The sequence below is a fragment of the Nomascus leucogenys genome, chromosome 25 (assembly GCF_006542625.1).
Source record: "Nomascus leucogenys isolate Asia chromosome 25, Asia_NLE_v1, whole genome shotgun sequence".
NCBI classification, from domain to species: domain Eukaryota; kingdom Metazoa; phylum Chordata; class Mammalia; order Primates; family Hylobatidae; genus Nomascus; species Nomascus leucogenys.
In genome coordinates, this window is record NC_044405.1 from 7,878,701 (window position 1) to 7,900,638 (window position 21,938).

Sequence of the window (21,938 nt, forward strand, 5' to 3'; positions counted from 1 at the left end):
AAACTTACAGTGATTATTTCCACTCTGGTGTATGTTGCCACACAGGGGTGTAAGAAAATATTCTTGATCACTCTTATTATTTTGTTAATGATTATAATATAAATGGTCATTAACTTTGATACCGAACACTAGGTTAATGATGTTCAGATATTCCTTTTATAGTTCCAGTTCAAAGTCTAGTTTATAAGAAAAGAGTTTTAACATAAACAAGTTCATTAAAAAAAGCTAGTGCTTCTTGGTGATGAAATTGAGATTAAAACATGCTATTTACACATCAAAAGCCTGATTAACATAAAATGCCAATAACAGTTACATAGCCGAGGCACACAGATCAACTCATGAATCAACATAAACTACTTTTATCGGAACCACTAACATTTTAGGACTTGTGAATTTATCACTGATTTACTTTTATAAGAAATTTCAAGTATGACAGTCAAAAACCCTTAAATTTCTAATTTACAAGGCAGTTGAACATAGTCACTAGAAATTAAGAGCAAATGCATCAAACTTCTCTGTCTACCACAAATACATTTTTCTTCCTTTTATATATGTACTCTTTAGGGTCACCAGTGGACTCTTCTCAATTCCCAGTCCCCTTCCCTGAAATCAAAACCTTCCTTCCTATTCGGAATATCGGTGACAATTTTCTCTCTATCCTCTATTTAACCTCTCTCACAGTGTAGCTAGTGCTGACCTGTTTTATTTTTTTTCTAAGCTATAGTAAAGTTGTTTGTACTTTCACTTTGCCACAGAATTTACACTTGCACTGTTATTACCAACTACTCTGGAAATAGAATTGAGAACCTGCTATGAGTCCGAGGTTTTAGGTCATTTCCCATCCTCTAGCTGTGTACTGTTTTAGCCTAGGAATGGGAAAATGGAATAGTGGATATTATCAGCTTCTAATCTCTATCTTAGATATTCTCACCCCTCAAAACACACACACACTCACACACACTTACAATTGGTCCCATTTCTCCATGGTTGGGTCCAAGGAAGGAACATTAGAGAAATTCCTCATGACCACACGGGAGGCATATGTGGGAGCTGTCATTGGCCTGGTGGGTGATTAGAGCTGTTTCTTTCTCTCACATACACTTATATGGCTTTCTCAGATGTCCCATCCCCTGAACGTTCAACAGATAGCCTCTCGGTAAGAAAGTTGTTTTTGTTTTTTCGGGGTAAACTGTTTACAATCTCTTTCTATAAATATTCTTTCTAATACAGTCAGCTTGCACAGCAAACTCATAGAGCTCTCCCCTGCTCCCAAACCACCTCCCCTCACCTCTTAATTCTTACTCACTTTTGCTGAGGTGATGGGATAAGGGTACTAGCGCTGGTTTGTAGCATGTATTTGCAAGTCCTATATCAGTTCATTCCTTAGGCAACACTGGGCATTTGTTCACTGCCAGGAAGTATTCTGACCACTGAAAATGAACAAAAGAAAAAAATCTTCCATCATTGGGCTTAAAAACTTTTTTAAAAGACTCATATATAATGATTTACATGATGATAATTGCTAAGGAAGAAAAATAAGTAGAAAAGGCAATATGAAGTATGTATGTGTGGGTAGATGGAGTTGAACTTTTAAACAGCGTTTCCAGAGCAAGTCTCCCTGAGAGAGTGAATTTGACTGGAGATCTAAAGAGGAGATAGGGGATAATATTTCCAGAAAAAGTGATCAACCTGCTCAAAGGGCCATGAAGCAAGAGCACACCTCGATGTCTAAGAAGCATGCAGAATCCACAGCCAATAGAGTAGAATGAAATGGGTTAAGAAGGTAAAGAGAGGTAAAGTGGGGAGGACCAAGAAGTGCCATGTGCCACTCATAGGACTTGTGGGTTCTAAGGATTCTTGGATTTTTACCCTAATGAGATAGAAGGCCACTAGAGGGTTTTGAGCAAGGGATGGGAATAAACTTGTTTGTTATGCCTTATTTTGGTCACTATGATTGCTGTGCTAAAACTACTGTGAAAAGGGCAAGGGCAGGAATATGGAGATCAGTTAATAGATTCTTGCAATTACCTGGCAAGAGGTAATGTGACTTGTACCAGGATGGTGGCAATGGAGTTGTTGAGAAGTCAAGTTTGGTATGTATCTAGAAAGTAAAGTCAATGTGATTCACTGGAAACTAGATGTGGGTGAGAAAGAGAAGAGGCAAGGAAACCAAGCTTTGTGGCTTTAATAAGTAGAATAAGGGGACAAAATCTCAGGGGCTGAGATGTTAAGATTGCAGGAGCAGGCTTAAGAGTAGGAGGGGTGGGATCATATGAATTTTTAGATGTGGATTATGCTCGTATCTACAGGTGTTAGGTAAGATATTAAATACATGAATCTGGAAGTCAGTAGGTAATTCATCACATTTTTCGACCAAATGTTTGATTTCCAACATCTGGATTACAACAAAAAGAGAGCAGTTATTGTATATATTCTAATCTAATGCATTGTACCATGCACATTGTCTCATTTGATTGAAAACTAAAAGAATTCCCTGTATTATTTCCCCACTGTAACAAGTTAGGAGAAGGAGACTAAAATTTTATAGTTTTTTGTCATTTTAGATAATAGATAAAATCACTTACTATATGTTTCTGAGAATATTAATGGTTAAAAATCAAGGTTCTAGTTAGAGCAACTCATGCCATTTTGAAGATCAAAAAGTCTTTTAAAGAACAAAACTTATTTTCTAGCCTTTCTCTTAAATGATATATCTTTTCTTTGTCTGGGTCCCAAGTGCCTCTACATTTCTAAGATGTATGATATACGTTTGCCTGTTTCCAGATTTCCCAGACTTCATGTCCACCCTGTTCACACAAATACAAAAACTCAAAGTCAGACAACTCTTATCTTGATCCATCAAAATCATCTACAAAGAACTTCTTCAGTGGAGGGTGCTTTGGCTTCTCCAGAGTCCTTAGGAGCTTCTAGATTTTGGAAGACACCCTGACCCACTCATTCATGGAACAACTTTCATGGGAAGGGCAGAGGAGCACAGAGGCCAGGACACACCGTACCGTCTGGAGAGGTGGACACAAGTTTGAGGTCTGAGGGCAAGCAGCATGAGCACATCAGAATTTACAAACACAGCGATGTGCCAGCCCCATCAATCATTTTAGACTTAATTTATTTAACAAGTACTTATTGAATGCCTTCCAGGAAATAAGACTTGTGCTAAACTAGCAGTTTTTGAAATGGTCCAGGGACCCCAGGAGTGCCTAAGATGCTTTCAGGGGGTTCACGAGATCAAGACTATTCCACGGTAATATTAAGAAGTCATTTTGGGCCAGGCGCAGTGGCTCACGCCTGTAATCCCAGCACTTTGGGAGGCCAAGGCAGGCGGATCATGAGGTAAGGAGATCGAGACCATCCTGGCTAACATGGTGAAACCCTGTCTCTACTAGAAATACAAAACAAAAGTAGCCGGGCTACTGGGGAGGCTGAGGCAGGAGAATGGCATGAACCCGGGAGGCGGAGCTTGCGGTGAGCCGAGATGTCGCCACTGCACTCCAGCCTGGGCGACAGAGCGAGATTCCGTCTCAACAAAGACAACAACAACAACAACAAAAGTCATTTGCCCTTTTTGCTAAGAAATTTCACTTTCATATGCACCATGACACTGATTTAACAGCTTCTCCCAAATGTCACAGATCTTTTAATTATTTTTTCCTTGAGAGTTATATTTCTAAATTTCTTTTAAATACTATAAGACATATATTCAATTAAATCTTCCCTACTGTAAATTCTATAATATTAATAATTAATAAGCTTTGGATTGCACAAAAACAACCTTCAAAATATAATAGATCATATATATATATATACACCATGTGCTTCCTGATGTTAAGTGAAGGAAATGCTTATTCTGCAGCTGGGCTTTGTGGGGCTGGCTTGGACCAAAGTTTTCATGTCTCCCTCTTTCCTGGACCCAGGATGAAGGAGCGACTGCTATATTGAGTAAAGTACTGTCCTAGTTGAAGGCAGAAGCTAGAAGGGGAGAAAGATGATGAAAAGATCCGAACTATACAGTGCATTTAAAGTTCCAATTTGAATGTGGTTTATGATGTGTCTGTTTACATTCAATTGAGAATAAAATCCAATTCATATTTATCTCTTGGTCTAAAATGCAAATGAATAAGTTAAAAAGCAATTATATTTCAATCACACATATTCCATTTATACTGAATGAGTCAGCTGAGGTTTACATCCATTCTATATTCTTCAGCAGTTGCTTTAGCCATTTTTATGGTATGACCCTGTATTCATCCCACCAGATAGCGCTTTTTCTAGATGTGATGATCCTTGGCACGTTGTCAGCTGAGGAATACTGTCATGTATCCATGGTTGCCAAGAGGTTTTTTCACAAACAGAAAGGGCCACAGAATCCAAAAAAGCAAATAAACTATTGAAGTTTATAACATAAAGTAAGTTAAACAAATTGGATATGAACTTCTCACAGAAGGAATCTCTTGATATTTTTATATAGATATGTACAATAGTTTCTTACTCTTCTGAGAGAGATTCTAAAACTTTTCATCTCTGAGATAAAGAAAAAAAAACAAATCATGCCAGGGAATGAAACCATGTTTTAAAGTCAGCACGATTACATTTTTTTAGGTACTACTGTGAGGGGAAAAAGTCGTTGGAACAAGAAGCAGAACTTAATTTTTTGGATGTGCAGGAAGGGAATTATTTCTGTTTCAAAGTTAAATCAGGAAAGATAAGCTGAGATTACTTTGCTTTGCTCTATAATTTAGGTATAACCAGATTTACTTAAAAATTAGGTGGGGATATTTTTTGAGGGAGTAAAGAAAATTGTATTTGGTGATTAATTAATATAATCCAATTATACATTACTTCATTTCAAAATTACTTAAGAAGTGTGTTATACCATCAAAGTCTCCATCCAAAATACGTTTGATCAGTGGCTACCCAGACTCCCCGACCGTCAGTTCACTTTAAAGTAGATTTTATCTGAGATCCAGGACACATATTCTGGATATGTGTATGTGTATGTACACAAATACATGCATACATTAATGTATGTGCATATTCAAAGATGCTTACATACACATGTGACATACATATGCATATATGTCATATATACTTACATGCATGAAACAAACATTTCATGAAACTGTAATTACTATGTTTTGCTCTGTTATTTCTGTTCTGTTTAATTTTTTAAAATTACATAGTAAATATATTTTATGACGCACCAATTCACAAAGCACTGTTTTAAACCGTTTGTTTCACCTTTTGGTTATAAATAAAGACATATACAAAAACTGCTTTAGAGAGAATACAAACGTATTAATTAATATTTGATATCTCAGGAAAGGCCAGAGAATCAGTTTTGGAGTTTACACAACCAGAACTTACACTCAAACCATATGATCAAACTGTTCACAGGACCCTTCATGACTGTTGCTGGGCACAACCGCTGTTTGTGTCACAGACACTGGACACTGTAAGCTGCCTTTGAAAGATCTGGCTCTGCTGACACTGAAGACACATAGGAGGGCACCATTTCTTGATATCTCAAGTTTATGAATAAAAGGCTCAAGCAATATTTCTGATTGTTGGGGCTTGTATTAGCTTCAGCTGCCAAAACAACATACCACACACTGAGCAACTTATACAACAGATATTTAATTGTTCACAGTTTTAGGAGGTGGAAGTAAAAAATTCAGGTGCCTGCAAGGCTAGTCTGATGAGGTCTCTCTTCCAGGCGTGCAGGAAGCCACTTTCTCTCTGTGTCCTCACATGGCCTTTCTCCTACGTGTATACTGAGTAAGGAAGAGAGCTCTGGTAACTCCTTTTTTTTTTTTTTTTTTTTTTTTTGAGACGGAGTCTCGCTCTGTCGCCCAGACTGGAGTGCAGTGGCGCAATCTCAGCTCACTGCAAGCTCCGCCTCCCGGGTTCACCCCATTCTCCTGCCTCAGCCTCTCCGAGTAGCTGGGACTACAGGCGCCCGCCACCACGCCCGGCTAATTTTTTGTATTTTTAGTAGAGACAGGGTTTCATCGTGGTCTCGATCTCCTGACCTCGTGATCCGCCCGCCTCGGCCTCCCAAAGTGCTGGGATTACAAGTGTGAGCCACCGCGCCCGGCCTGGTAACTCTTCTTACAAAGACACTAGTCCTATGGAGTGAAGGCCCAACCTTTTTGACCTGATTTAACCTTAATTACCTCCTTAAGGGGCATACATCCAAATACTGTCACATTGGCAGTTAGGGCTTCAGCATATGAATCTTAGAGGGACACAATTCAGTCTATAACAAGGCTCATGTCACATGTCTGAATATTGCCTGATGCAAGCCTCAGAAGATGATTTTCTGGTGAGTTTCTACCCGGGTGAGACATACTATCAATATTGTCAATTTCACAAACATAGGAAACATATAAACCTTTTAGACCACCAAAAAGTGTGATAAATGATATCTGCACTGTGAAACAAGAAAAATCTGCCCCATATTTATAAATCTTCACAGTAAAAGATTTTCCAATTCAGAAATCTACAACAATAAGAAAACCACAAATTAGTTGCAAAATATAATATAGCACACAATATTGATTTGACTAAAAGATTTAATCTTGTGTACATTGTTACATATTTCTCATATATATTTTCAATAATTCATTCTAGTTAATGCTTTATTTAAAACAATGGGAGACAGTCTAATTTGATGTATGATAAAGGCAATATATTTTCCTGATGACATGTATTATGTCACCTTAAATTACATAAGATATCTGCCAAATCAATAATAATTCAGTTAATCTGGCAAATGCATAACAAATAAAAACAATTATACACTTGAAAATTATGTTGATTCCTTTTCCTTTTTATAAATAACAAATTAAATTCTCTGTTAAGACATTTGTTTAACACTGATAGTTTTAATGCAAGTTGCTTTTACAGATAACATGGTACTATTTTCAAAAAATTGGAAAATAGTGTCGTAAATTACACATTATTATTATAGAGCCTCAACATCCCTTGGTGATTTATAAAATTGACCTTGTCAATATTCATAAAAGTGGTGTGAATTATATCTGATAAAAACTTATAACAATCCACATAAGCCTGATGTTTAGCTTCTCATATGCATGACATAGGCCTGATTAGGAGAGCAATTTTGTCACTTTTTTTTAAATTAATTTTTATGGGTACATAGTAGATGTATATGCTTATGGGGTATATGAGATATTATGATATAGGCATACAATGTGTAATAATCACATCAGTGTAAGTGGGGTGTCCATCACCTCAAGAATGTATCATTTCTTTGTACTACAAATGTTCTAATTATTTTTAAATGTGCAATAAATTATTTCTGACTACAGTCATCCTGTTGTGCTATCAAATACTGGATCTTATTAATTCTATCAACTATACTTTTGTACCCATTAACCATCCCCATTCCTCACTCCCCTCTACCCCTCCCAGCCTCTGATAACTATCATTCTACTTTCTACCTCCACGAGTTCAATTGTTTTAATTTTAACACCCACAAATGAGTGAGAACATGTGAAGTTTGTCTTTCTGTCCCTGGCTTATTTCACTTAAATCATGTCCTCCATTTCCATCCATGTTGTTGGAAATGACAGGATTGCATTCTATTTTATGACTGAGTACTATTTCACTGTATATATGTTCCACATTTTCTTTGTATATTCATCTGTTGATGGACACGGGTTGATTCCAAATCTTGGCTATTGTGAATAGTGCTGCAATAAACATGGGAGAGCAGTTATCTTTTCAATACACTGATTTATTTTCTTTTGGGTGTATGCCTAGCAGTGGGACTTCTGGGTTACAAAATAGTTCTATTTTTATTTTTTTGAGGAAACTCCATACTCTTCTCCATGCAGATATACTAATTTACATTCCCACCAACTTTATGAGAGTTCTCATTTCTTCATATTCTCACCAGCATTTGTTACTGCTAGTCTTCGGGATAAAAGCCATTTTAACTGGGGTGCGATATGTGTCATTGTAGTTTTGATTTGCATTTCTCTGATAATCAATGATTTTGAGCACCAACTCATGCACCTGTTTGCCATTTGTATGACTTTTTCCTTTTTCTTTTTTTTTTTTTTTTTTTTGAGACAGTGCCTTACTCTGTCACCTAGGCTGGAATGCAGTGAACATCATCTGTCTTGGCTCGCTGCCACCTCTGTCTCCCAGGTTCAAGCGATTCTCCTGCCTCAGCCTCCCCAGTAGCTGGGATTATAGGCACATGCCTCCACATCCAGCTAATTTTTTGTACTTTTTAGTAGAGACGGGATTTCACCAGGTTGGCCAGGCTGTTCTCGAACTCCTGACCTCAGGTAATCCACACGCCTCTGCCTCCCAAAATGCTGGGATTACAGGTGTGAGCCACCGCGCCCAGCCAGTACGCCTTCTTTTGAGAAATGTCAATTCAGAACTTTTGCCCATTTTAAATCAGATTATTAGATTTATTTTTCCTATAGAATTTTTGAGCTCCTTACATATTATGGTTATTAATCCTTTGTCAAATGGATAGTTTGCAAATATCTTCTCCCATTCTGTGGGCTGTCTCTTCACTTTGCTGTTTGTTTCCTTTGCTGTGCAGAAGCTTTTTAACTTGATGTTATCCCATTTGTTCATTTTACTTTGTTTTCCTGTGCTGTTGGAGTAATACTCAATAAATCTTTGCTGAGACCAATGTCCTCGAGGGTTTACCTAGTGTTTTATTTTAATAGTTTCATAGTGTGAGGGCTTAGATTTAAATCTTTGATCTTGATTTAGTTTTTGCATATGGTGAGAGATAGGGTCTAGTTTCATTCTTCTGCATATGGATATTCAGTTTTTCCAGCGCCATTTATTGAAGAGACTGTTCTTTACACAAACTATATTCTTGACAGCTTCGTAAGAAATAAGTTCACTGTAGATATATGGATTTAGTTCTAGGTTTTCTATTCTGTTCTGTTGGTCTATGTGTCTGTTTTTACGCCAGTACTACACTGTTTCCTTACAATAGCTCTACAGCATAATATGAAACCAGGTAATATGATTCCTCCTGTCTTGTTCTTTTTGCTGAGAATGGCTTTTGTTATTTTGGGTCTTTTTTGGTTCCACATAAATTTTAAGATTTTTTTTATATTTTTGTGAGAATGTCATTGGTATTTTGATAAGGATTACATTAAATCTGTAGATTGCTTTGGGTAGTATGGACATGTTAGCAATAATTTTTTCTTCTAATCCACGAAAAGGAAATATCTTTTATTTTTTTGTGTGTCCTCTTCAACTTTTTGTATCAATGTTTTATAGCTCTTATTGCAGAGATCTTGTACTTCTTTGGTTAGTTCCTAGGTATTTTATTTTATTTGCAGTGTTTGTAAATGAGATTACGTTCTTGATTACTTTTCAGAATGTTCGCTATTGGCGTATAGAAATGCTACTGATTTTTGTAGGTTGGTTGTTCGTCCTAAAACCATACTGAATATGTTTATCGGTTCTAATAGATTTTTTTGGTGGAATCTTTAGGTTTTTCTAATATAGAATAATATAATCTTCAAACAAGGACAATTTTACTTCTTCCTTCCCAATTTGGATGCCTTTTATTTTTTTCTTTTGGCTGATTGCTGTAGCTAGAACTTCCATTGCTATTTTGAAAAATAGTGGTGAACGTGGGCATCCTTGTCATATTCCGGATATTAGAGCAAAGGCTTTCTGTTTTCCCTCATTCAGTATGATACGAGCTGTGTCTGTTGTACATGGCCTTTATATTGTTGAGCTATGTTCCTTCTATACCCAGGTTTTTGAAGGTTTTTATGATAAAGGGATATTGAATAATATCAAATGCTTTTTTAGCATCAGTTGAAATAATCATAAGGTTATTTTCCTTCATTCTGTTGATACACTGTATCACATTGATTTATTTGTGGATGTGGAATCATCCTTGCATCCCTAGGATAAATTCCGCTTAGTCATAATGACTAGTCTTTTTACTGTGTTGTTGAATTCAGTTTGCTAGTACTTTGTTGAGGATTTTTGCGTCAGTGTTCATCAGGAATATTGGCCTTTAGATTTTTTGTTGTTGTTTTGGGTTTTTTTTTTGATATGTCTTTGTTTGGTTTTGGTATCAGAATAATACTGGCCTTATAGATTGATTTTGGAAGTACTCCCTCCTCCTTTATTTTTCAAAATAGTTTGAGTGGGGTTGGTATTAGTTTTCATTTAAATGTTTGCTAACATTCAGCAGTGAAGCCATCAGGTCCTGGGCTTTTTCGTATCGAAAAACTTTTTATTATGGCTTCAATCTCTTTAGTTTTTTTGGTCTGTTCAGGTTTTGGATTTCTTCATGATTCAATCTTATCCCTGCCTAGGAATTTATCCATTTCTTCTAGATTTTCCAATTTATTGGCATATAGTGCCTCCTAGTACTCCAATGATTCTTTGAATTTCTGTAGTACCGACTGTAATGTCTCCTTTTTCATGTATAATTTTATTTATTTGGATCTTCTTTCTGATTTTTAGTTAATTTGGCTAAAGGTTTGTCAACATAGTTTATCTTTTCAAAAAGCCAAATTTTCATTTCATTTATCTTTTGTGTATTTTATTTCAATTTCTTTATTACTGTTCTGTTCTTCATTATTTCTTTTCTTTTACTAACTCTGTCTTGAAATGTATTTGTCTGACATAAATACAGCTACTCCCGCTCTTCTTTGGTTTCTATTTGCATGGAATATGCTTTTCCTTCCCTTTATTTTCAGTCTATGTGTGTCTGTATAGGCAAAATGTGTTTTTTGTAGGCAACAAAAAATAACAAGATTTGGATCTTGCTATTTTATCCATTAAGCCACTCTATATCTTCAGATTGGAGAGTTTAGTCCATTTACATTTAATGTTATTATTAATAACTAATAACTCACTACTGCCATTTTGTTATTTGTTTTCTGGTTGTTTTGTAATGTCTATTCCTTCTTTTTTCCTTCCTGTGTTCCTATCAGTGAACAGGATTTTCTTTGGGGTATGTTTCAATTTTTTATTATTATTATTATTATTATTATTATTATTTGAGTTATTTTGAGACAGGGTTTTCCTCTGCTGCCCAGGCTGGAGTGCAGTGGCACAATCATGGCTCACTGCAACCTTGACCTCCTGGGTTCAAGGGATCCTCCCTCCTCAGCCTCCCAAATAGCTAGGACTACAGGCAAGTACCACCACACCCAACTAATTTTTAAATGTTCCATAGAAACAGAGTCTCCCTATGTTTCCCAGGCTGTTCTGAAACTTATGGGTCTAAGCAGTCCTCCTGCCTTGGCCTCCCAAAGTGTTGAGATTATAGGCATGAGCCACTGTGCCCAGACTTTAAAAAATATTTTGTATATCTGTTGTATCTTTCTGACTTGTGGCTACCATGAGGCTTGCAAATAACATCTTATGACATGTTATTTTAAACTGATGACATCTTAACTCTGATTGCAAAAACAAACTAACAAAGAAGCAAAGGGAAAACTAATACAAACTCTTCACTTTCCCCTTATCCCCCTGATTTTTAACTTTTTGTTATTAGTTATATCATAATGTCTGTCTTGAAAAGTTGTAGTCATTTTTAATAGGTTAATCGTTTATCTTTCTAATTAAGATATAAGTACCTTACCCACCACAATTACAGTGTTATAATATTCTATGTTTGTCTTCATACTTACTATTATCAGTGACTTTGGGGCCTTAAGATGATTTCTTATTGCTCTTTGAAGTTATCTTCTTTCAGATTAAAGAACTCCTTTTAATATTTCTTGTAGAAAAGCACTGGTGTTGACGAAAATTCCTCAGGTTTTGTTTGTCTGGGAGTCTTTATTTCTTCTTCATGTTTGAAGGATATTTTCATGAGATATACTATTTTAGGTTAAAAGTTTTTTGTTTTTTGTTTTTTTCAATCAGCACTTTAACTATATTATCCTACTCTCTCCTGGCCTGTAAGCTTCCATTGAGAAGTTGGCTGCCAGATGTTTACAGACTCATAGAGGCAACACCTTAATGGTCTTGGGTACAATCCAGAACAGTTCTCTGGATTACCAGGAAGAGAATCTGGTTCTCTTCCCTTTCTTTCCCCCAAACAAATAGAGTCTTTCTTTCTACGTTAAGCTCTCTGGAGCTGGTGGAGGGGTGACACAAGTACTCCTGTTGCCACCACCACTCAGACTGTGCTAGGTCAGACTCAAATCCAGCACAGCACGGGATCACACCCAAGGCCTGTGGCAAGTACTGCCTGGCTACCACTGACATTCACTCAAGGTCCAAGAGTGATCTTGTGGTGAATGACGTCAGGCCTGGATCTTTCCATTTAATGCAGCAGCCTCCGCTCTGGCCCAAGGTGGATCCAGAAATGCTGATGAGGGGCCAAAGCCTGAAATTGGTGTCCCCAGGAGAGCCCACTTGTTGCTCCATCACTCTATCATCAAGCTTGCACTCAAGCTGTAAGACAAAGTCGCATTTACTCTCCCTTCTCCTTTCCTCAAGCAGGAGTCTCTCCCCATGGCTACCACATCTGGAAATGCTCTGGGTCACCCCCAAATCCAGTTCTACACTGGGTGTCACCCAAGGCCCACAGTGAATACTACCTGATTACCACTAAGGTGTATTCAAGGCCCAAGGGCTCTTTAGGCAGTAGGTGATGAATCCTGTCAAGACTGAGTGCTTCCCTTCAAGGTGTGGGTTCCTTTCTGGGCCAGGGTGTGTCTACAAATGTTATCTGGGAGCTAGGGCCTAGAATGAGGGCCTCAGGACTTTGCCTGGTGCCCTATTCTACTGTGTCTGAGCTGGTCTATAACTTGAAAGACAAAGTCCTTCTTACTCTATCCTGTTTTCTCCACACAAAGATGAACGGAGTCTGTCCTGGAGCTAGGAGCTGCAATGCCTGGGGTTGGAGGAGGGGTGGCTCAAGCACTCCCTTGGACTCTGGCTGAAGTCTCACTAGGTCATGTGCACCTCACATCTGCTGGCTCTGAGCCTAGCATAGCACCAGGACTTGCCCAGGAACTGCAGTCCTTGTGGCTTAGATCATCTTTCAAGTTTATTTAGGACCCCAGAGTACTTCCGCTCATGAAGGTTGGGCTAGCTGTAACCCAGGTTCCAAATGCTAGGATGGATGATTCCCCTCTGGCTAGGGCTGGTCTAAAGGCTCACTCCCTGTGTGTCAACTGAATTTGGCCTGTGTTGCTTTCCGCAGTGACAGAACGGCACTGAGTTCCAATGCAGAGGTCCGCACTCACTGTGCTGTCTTTTCCCCAAGCACACAGATTCTCTTTCTGCACTACGTGGCCACTGCTGGGGGATGAGGGAGAGATGGGGTAAGCAGTTCAAGACTGTCTCTCCTACACTCTTTAGTGCCTCTTTCCTTGATATCATGTTAAATTTCAGCCCTGTGATTGTTACTTGATTTTTTGTTCTTATAAAGGCACTTTCTTGTGTGGATAGTTGTTCACTTCGATGTTCCTGTTGGGAGGACAATTACTGGAGTGTTCTGTTTAGCCATCTTGTTCTCTCACTCTATCTTTTAAAACCAAAGAGTAGGCCTGGCGCGGTGGCTCACGCCTGTAATCCCAGCACTTTGGGAGGCAGACGCGGGTGGATCATGACGTCAGGAGATCGAGACCATCCTGGTTAACACGGTGAAACCCCGTCTTTACTAAAAATACAAAAAATCAGCCGGGCGTGGTGGTGGGTGCCTGTAGTCCCAGCTATTTCGGAGGCTGAGGCAGGAGAATGGTATGAACCCAGGGGGCAAAGCTTGCAGTGAGCCGAGATCGTGCCACTGCACTCCAGCCTGGACGACATGGCAAGACTCCATCTCAAAAAAAAAAAATAAAATAAAAAATAAAAATAAATAAATAAATAAAACCAAAAAGCATTCATTCTTATGTAGCAGATGCAATATTCAAATTTAAGGTTCCTCCCCAGATGTAAGCTCATTACTAGTAAAGGAAATTTTTAAAGACAGAGCTCCATAGAGTGCTAGGTTTCTTTGTTGGTAAACAAGAGAATAAGGATGAAAGGAAACATTCTTGGGTGCATTTTTTTCATATAGCCATCTCGTTTCTGGGGTCTAACAATTATTGAACAAGGAGAGACATTATAAGAATGTTGTTTTCCATTGGCTCATGATGGGCATGCAATGACCAGCAGCTACTGGCTTATCACTGCGTTCGCGAGCTTCCTTCACGGCATGGCAAAACAGGTTTATAATCTTGATTGTCAGTTACTTGCCATAATTTATTATACTGATACTTAGCATTTTGCCATCAAAGATGCGAAAGAGTTAGCAATAGTTCATGCCCTCACTTTTGCTTTATGAGAAATTGGGATCATTTACAAATCTTTGATAAAATGATACTGTGATCTATTTTGTTTTTCCTACTTCATCTAATTGCCTCATAGACAGACACTCAAAATTTCCAGAACTTAACCCACCCAGACCTGTGCTGGCCCTTGCTTCTACTGGGTTATCAGAGCAATTGTTAAATTTTCAAGAATTTCGTAAGCTCTTCGATGTCACATTCACAACTTATATTGGCAATGGTGAGATTATTTAAAGGATGGAGATTAGCAAACACCAACAGGAGTTCTCCATTTCCTTTTTCAGAAAGCCAGTTCTTCCAGCACACATTGAGCCTAACAATCATATTAGATTTACAAGGGATCTTTTGACACATTTATTTGACAGAGAGAAGTCAAAATGTTTGTTAATTTTTCTACTGATGTGGTTGGGTACAGGTGTAGTTATTTTATCTATTGGCACTAAAAATTTTTTCTTTGTTGGAAAAATACCTTGAGCTACCAATTTATATTTGGACAATGAGAATCACAATGGTCTGGAAAGAGATAGGTGAATTAAAGTATTACTAAACTCCTGTACTTATGCCAGTGTGACAGTTACTGAAACTGGAGACTGAAAGAATGGCTTGGGTGAAGACGAAATGACTGTGAGGAGGATGGGGTCACAAATAATACATGTGAGTTATTGTTAAGGAATAAGTACTTTCTAACATATCCTAAGATTGATATTACACTGAAAATGTAGAGTGTCTTTTCTATCCTTCTCTCTCATTCTTTTCCCATTGTAATTATTCTACTACTCTGGTTAGTAGATTTATTCTCTATTGAGAGTAAACAGAAATTTTCAAGGCTTAATAAAATCAAACAAATGTGTCATATCAAATCAAAACAAATGTGGGTGTGTCTGAGAGAGAATTTCAGAAGTTAATCCGGTAAAATTTTGTATGGGTTATACAAACTAATGCATTGTGTTTAGGGTTTTTGATTTCTGATCTAATATATGATGCTTACTTTCCTTTTCCAAGTGTTTATTTATTTGATAACTTGGTAAATAATATCTGCAATATGACCTCTGAATTTTAATCTATAAAATAGAATTAGCAAAAAATACTTTTGTAGCTTACATTGACATTCTGATTATATGGAAGGATACTCTGAATGGTTTCATTAATATATTAAGTCTTCTCAGCAAATACTTTGCCATGATGAAAGCTGACATTTATAATCAACCTCTAATATCACATTTCTACAGACTTATTCCTTTGCTTACATTTATTAGAGTGCATTTGAATCATAATTTACCTCCTAATTTTTCAGCTAATATCTGTGCAAAAAATTTTAATGCTAGAAGAAAGAAAATAGCCACCAAAATAGATTGCCTCCTTTAACACAAAACACTGTTTTAGAGAAGTAGCATATGAGAAATTATTGTGAAAAGGACATAATTTCACTATTTATTGAGTTTTAAATACTCTAAGCTGTAGTTCATATATAACATAAATAGCTCTGTGAAAGGAAGAAAAACTATATTTCAGATACTTGGGAGGTTATTAAGCTCAGAAAACCCTGGGAAATGAACTTGAATCTATGGAAATATTTGTTAATCTCACAAATCTACCAGTTCTTTTCTCCACTTAAAAGTTAATTCATATACACCATGAAATACTATGCAGGCATAAAAAAAGAATGAGATCATGTCCTTTGCAGGAGGAGCTGGAGACCATAATTCTTAGCAAACTAACACAGGAACAGAAAAGCAAATACTACATGTTCTCTTATAAGCAGGAGCTAAATGATGAGAACACATGGACACAAAAAGGGAAACAATGAACACTGGAGATTACTGGATGGTGGAGTGTGAGAGGGAGAGGATCAGGAAAAATAACTAATGGGTACTAGGCTTAATACCTGGGTGATCAAATAATCTGTACCACAAAGCCCCATGGCTTAGATTTACCTATGTAATAAACCTGCACACGTACCCCTGAACTTAAAATAAAAGTTACACAAAGAGCTAAGCATCCTGGGAGAAAAAATTCAAAATTTTTGAGTAAGCTTCATACAATTTTCCACAGCAGCTGAACCATTTTACTTCCCAACCAACTTGCCAACTCTCACCTTTTGTTTCCCTTTATAGTAGCCATCCTAATAGATGAGATGAGATGACATATCACTATGGTTTTGATTTGCATTTCTCTAACAGTTAGTGTTGTTAAGTATCTTCTCATACACCTTTTGGCAATGTGTATGTCTTCTTTGGAAAAATGTCTGTCATATAATCCAACAATCCCACTTCTGTGTTTTTATCCAAAACAATTGAAATCAAGGTCTCCAAGAGATGTCTGCATTTTCATGATTATTGCAGCATTATTTACAATACACATGATATGGAAACTAATGTCCATCAGTAGATAAGCAAATATAGCAAACATGGCATATACATACAATAAAATATTACTTGGCCTTAAAAAGAAAAAAATTCTGTCATATATGACAACATGGATGAATTTGGGGTACACTATGCTAGGTGAAATAAGACAGTCACAGAAGGACAAACTGCACTGTTCCCCTTATACGAATTATCTGAAATAGACTCATAGAAACAGAAACGAGAATGGTGCTTGTCAAGTGCTGAGGGATGGGGGAAATGGGGAGTTGCTGTCCAACAGGTATAAAGCTTCAGTTATGCAAGATGAATAAGTTCTAGACCTCTGTTCACCATAGCACCTATAGTTAATATTACTGCATTGTGTATTTAAATTTTTGTTAAGACCATAGATCTCATGCTAGTGTTCCAACTGCAATAAAGAAGTCAATTCACAGTGAATATATCGTTATAAATAGATACTTATATTTTCTCTGTGAAGCTTCATGTAATACTAACTAACTTCTTAAGAAAATTTAATGGTCTTCTAGCTACCTGCTCTGTCATATTCTTAAGTGCTTTATTTGGGGATGTTACAGCCACCACCACAATATGGAGGAGCTACTTTTAAGTTTCATCATATTTGCAAGTTTTATCTTTCGTATAATTTTTTTAAAAGTTCACTCTTCTAACAAAATAACTGTATTGAGAAGATCCAGTGATTATGAAAGAAGCCTCAGTCAGAAATCCTTAAACTATTTTTAGCAAAGATCCTCTGGTATCTAGTAACAGATCAGGGTAATATCAATAGGAAGAATCCAGTACAACAGAAATAAATAGACATTAGCTGTTTTCTCAGTAATTATATAGGAAAAAGGGACCAAGACTCTCAGTAACGAAGGCAGTAGATTTTATCTTTAAAAACAAGGAAACTTGGTTGTATATTCCTAATCTTGCCTTGAAAAACTATGTCTACTGTGTTACTATTATTAACTGATTGACTTGAATCCTCAATGATATTGTTTGTCAGTCATAATTCTTTGCGTTATTCTCATTTCAGCCAGATTCAGTTTCAGCTAGATACTTTGATGATGTACAGACACATGTACCCATACACAACTCACAGCATTACGGCTTACTAAATAGAACGCCAAGCTAATAATGGCTTTGACATTATTGTTGCATACTTTTCCTTGTTAAAAACATTAAGGAGGGAAAAATAGTGTGGGCAGACTCGTAACTATAAAGCCATAGTCGGCCGGGCACGGTGGCTCTCGCATGTAATCCCAGCATTTTGGAAGGCCAAGGTGGGCGGATCACGAGGTCAGGGGTTCAAGACCAGCCTGGCCAACATGGTGAAACCTCATCTCTAATAAAATTAAAAAATTAGCCAGGCATTGTGGCAGGCACCTGTAATCCCAGCTACTACATCAGGTAAACTCAGGAGGCTGAGGCAGGAGAATCACTTGAAACCAGAAGGCAGAGGTGGGCAAAAGAGCGAAACTCCATCTCAAAAAAAAGAAAAAAAAAATAGATAGTCTCGGATTACTGTCCATCACTTTTAAATCAATCAAAGCTATCTCACAAATGTTACTTTAGAAGGTGTACCTTCTATTTTTTTATGGAAGTCTATTTAGCATCATGTAGCTGAAGAAGGTGTATATCTGTGACATGCAGGGAGAAATAAAAAAAAAAAGAATTCTGCATTTGAAGACAAATATGTTTCTAGAAAATAATTTTGTATCTCCCGGCTTAATTGCTAACCATATTTCAGGACTTTTAGTTCTTCCCTTGACATTTAGAATTCAGCCTTGAAATAATAAATATGAATTAGAGCCAGAAAATTTTTCCTTTTCCTGCCCTTGAGGTTTCTGTTACTTCCCAGAGTTTAATCTTCTCTTGGGAGAGAAATGTTACGTATTACTCTCCCTTTGCCTTGGATACTCATCTATTTGGGTCAAGTTGAGGTAATCCTGGGTCTTTCTATACTGTTTTAATCAGGTTTTGTCCTGATGCAGTTGTGTCCCATGCCTCCTTCACTTTCTCCTAATCACAACTTCTGGGCGCTAGCAACCAAATGTCGATTAAGGTATACTTAGAGTCCACCACCTTGTAATCTACTCCAGTTGAATTCTCCACGGTTATGTGGTCATTGCTGGTAGTCATAAACAACTTCTTTTGCTTTTCACTGCAGCTGCTTCAAATGTCACCATTTGCACTTCATCTTGCTCTCATTCCATGCTCTCTTTTTCCACATTTTTGGGTCTGCTAATGGCCACATTCTGGTAATGTCTCCAAATCCAACTTTACCTGTAAGAGTCTTGGTCCCCTGATTCTAACACAAATTGTGATGGAGCGCTACTCTGATTATTTTTTCTGCATTAGCTGCTTTATACTGTTACAGCCTTGATTCTGTTGACAGTACACAACTTCTGATAGATTGTTTTATGCCAAATGTAATTTTAGCTTCCTAGGTCAGTTCAGTTCACCGAATATCATTAAGCATTTATAATAGTGCCAGGCATGGTGCTAAGTGTAGGGGAAATAGGGACAAATCAGACACCATCCCAGCCCTTAAGAAACTATTAATTTGATTAGGAGGAAGAAAGGAAATTGCAAATCAGTGTAAATAATAGTTAATAGTTCTGATGATTTTGCTATTGCTTCTACTCTAGCCTGCTCCAGCCCCCACCTTTACTGTTACACAATCTACAGAGAGTCAATGTGGACAGCCTTGACTACAGACACGTTACGTGTCTGATTAAAACAGGTTTGTGAAAATACAGCCTTGCTTCTGGACTCTCCAACAGATCATCAGTGTATCATCTTATTCTCAGTCTTATAAATCCTACACAATTATTTATAGCATGCCTAAAGTAGAAATCATTAAACTCTAAATGGCAAAGCAGACTTCACTTTTTTGCATATAGTACTTTAATCAAGTGGCTTCTTTATATGCTTTCTTTACGTAATAAATCAATAAAATCATCTGAGTCCTATCAAACAGTAAAATACATGAGAATTGTATTTTTATATAAATAGTATAGAAATTCAAAATATTTCCATAAAATTTTAAACTGCTATATTCCTTTATTGACATTGATTAAAGAATTATACTTCTCAGTGTGTATGTTTATTCTAAATATTTGCCTCACCTTTAGAATAAAGACAGAAGTCATAAAATAGAAGTGACAGAGTTTACATTTCAATTTGTTTCTGAAACAAATGCCATCCTTAAATTTTTTGAGCAGAGTAATAGCATCAGCTAAATTCTTCATTATCTGTAATTTACACTCAAGTCACAAATTTGTATTCAAGTCAGGAATATTTTTTCAGTTCTTTGCCCTGAATAAGTCTATTATACTTTCTACACAATAATTTTTGCTTATGAATTTTTATGAAAGCAACTTGATAATATATTATAACTGAGTCTATATGCACATAGGGAATTGGAGAATTGTTCCTCTCACAGACATACGCAAATTGAATAATAGTTCCACCTAAGATACCTGCTTATTTCAGGTCAATAGTCTTTTGCCTTGGATTACAAATAATTTTCCAATACTCTACTTGGCATGTATGGGCATGGTCTTAATCTGCCCTACCATATCTGGTTTCAAAATGCCAGTGCTTTTTGGTACTTAATAATTAAATATGGATGATAAAAAATTCCCTGGCATTAAAGTGGTACATCGGACGGTAAAATTCACACTAAGACACTAAAATTTAAGGTCATAGTCAGTAGCCAGATGGCTTTTCTGATGTTCTAAAATACACATGAAGGATTTTATTAATTTAACAACCATATGGGATGGAGTTGAAATTAGTATCTATGGGCAGTTAAATCCAGATATAACCTGGATATAACAGTGGGTACTATTCCAACTTTTGCTGTTTTTCTCTCTGTTGACACTACATGGAATCATCTTAGTTCTTCTTTTCCATGTAGATGCAGGAATAGAATACCTGCCTTCTGTCAGTTTTATATTGTTAAAAGTACTTAAAATTGAAATGAGAAAACACTTAGGTATACATCCGGAAGGTGGTAATTGATTCTTATACAAATTCTACATCATTGCCCCATGAAATCTATCAAGGAGCATGCTTTCAACAATTAACATTAATTTTATATTTTCTTTACTGGCTCCTGAAATATTTTGTATCAAATATAATGTTCAAATTTAAAAAGTAAAAATATCAATTTTCAAAGTAACTGTACATCCACAGAAGAAAATTAGATGTGGTTTTTGAAATGACATTCTGCTCTTGGATAAGCTGGTCAACTTCCTTCAAGTGTAATCTAATTTATCACCTGTTAAATTAAGGTGATGCAGCTCTAGATGACATCGGACCAGCAGCTGGCTATGACCCATGGGCCAAATCCAGTTCACAGTATGTTTTTGTACTGCCTTCATGCTAATTTTTAAGGAAAAACATTTTAAAAGGTTGTGAAAAAAATAAATAAGCAAACAAATAATAAGAAGAATATGCAACAGAAACCATATGCCACTAAGGTATTTACTATTTGGCCCTTGACAGAAAGTATGTTAACCTTTGTACTAGATAACAAATCTTTATACAGAATTGAATCTGTGGGTTTCAACACAGATACTGGAAGGCAACAAATTCACAAATGTAAAAAATTCACACTAAAAATCACCCTACATAAATATGGCAGAGTTTTCAATTGAGTAATACTAAAAGATGAAAGTTTAATTGCTGAATACATATAAGCAAAGACAATGTTAATCAGAGCCAGATTCTATGAAATCCAATACAACAGATTATGGAAAATTCAAATTAATTGTCAGTGTTAAGCTATTTTAATAAGCTTAATTTTTCACAATTCTACAAAAATAATTTCATTTCTTTCTCAATGTAATAGTGAACAATTTTTTAGTGACTTTGGATTTTATAAACTATATTCATCTATGTCTTCTCATTTGATATTTGAAACATCAAATGTGTTTTGTTGAAAGATTTACATAAAATTACATAGCTACTTAGCGATAAAATGAGATTTTCTGTGCCCAAGCCCCATGCTCTTCCCCCTATATAGGGCTGCTTCTCATCAGGTGAAAAAATGTATATAGGTAAATAGAAAAATAATTCATTGTTAATTATGGGTATAGTTGTATCTATTTTTGTAAAAGAAGAAACTGCAAAATAACTAAATAAATTTTATCAGAGGCGAAAAAGAGTTTCCGATGCATGTAGACATGACTAGGATTAATCATATACCAATCTCCAATAAACAAGT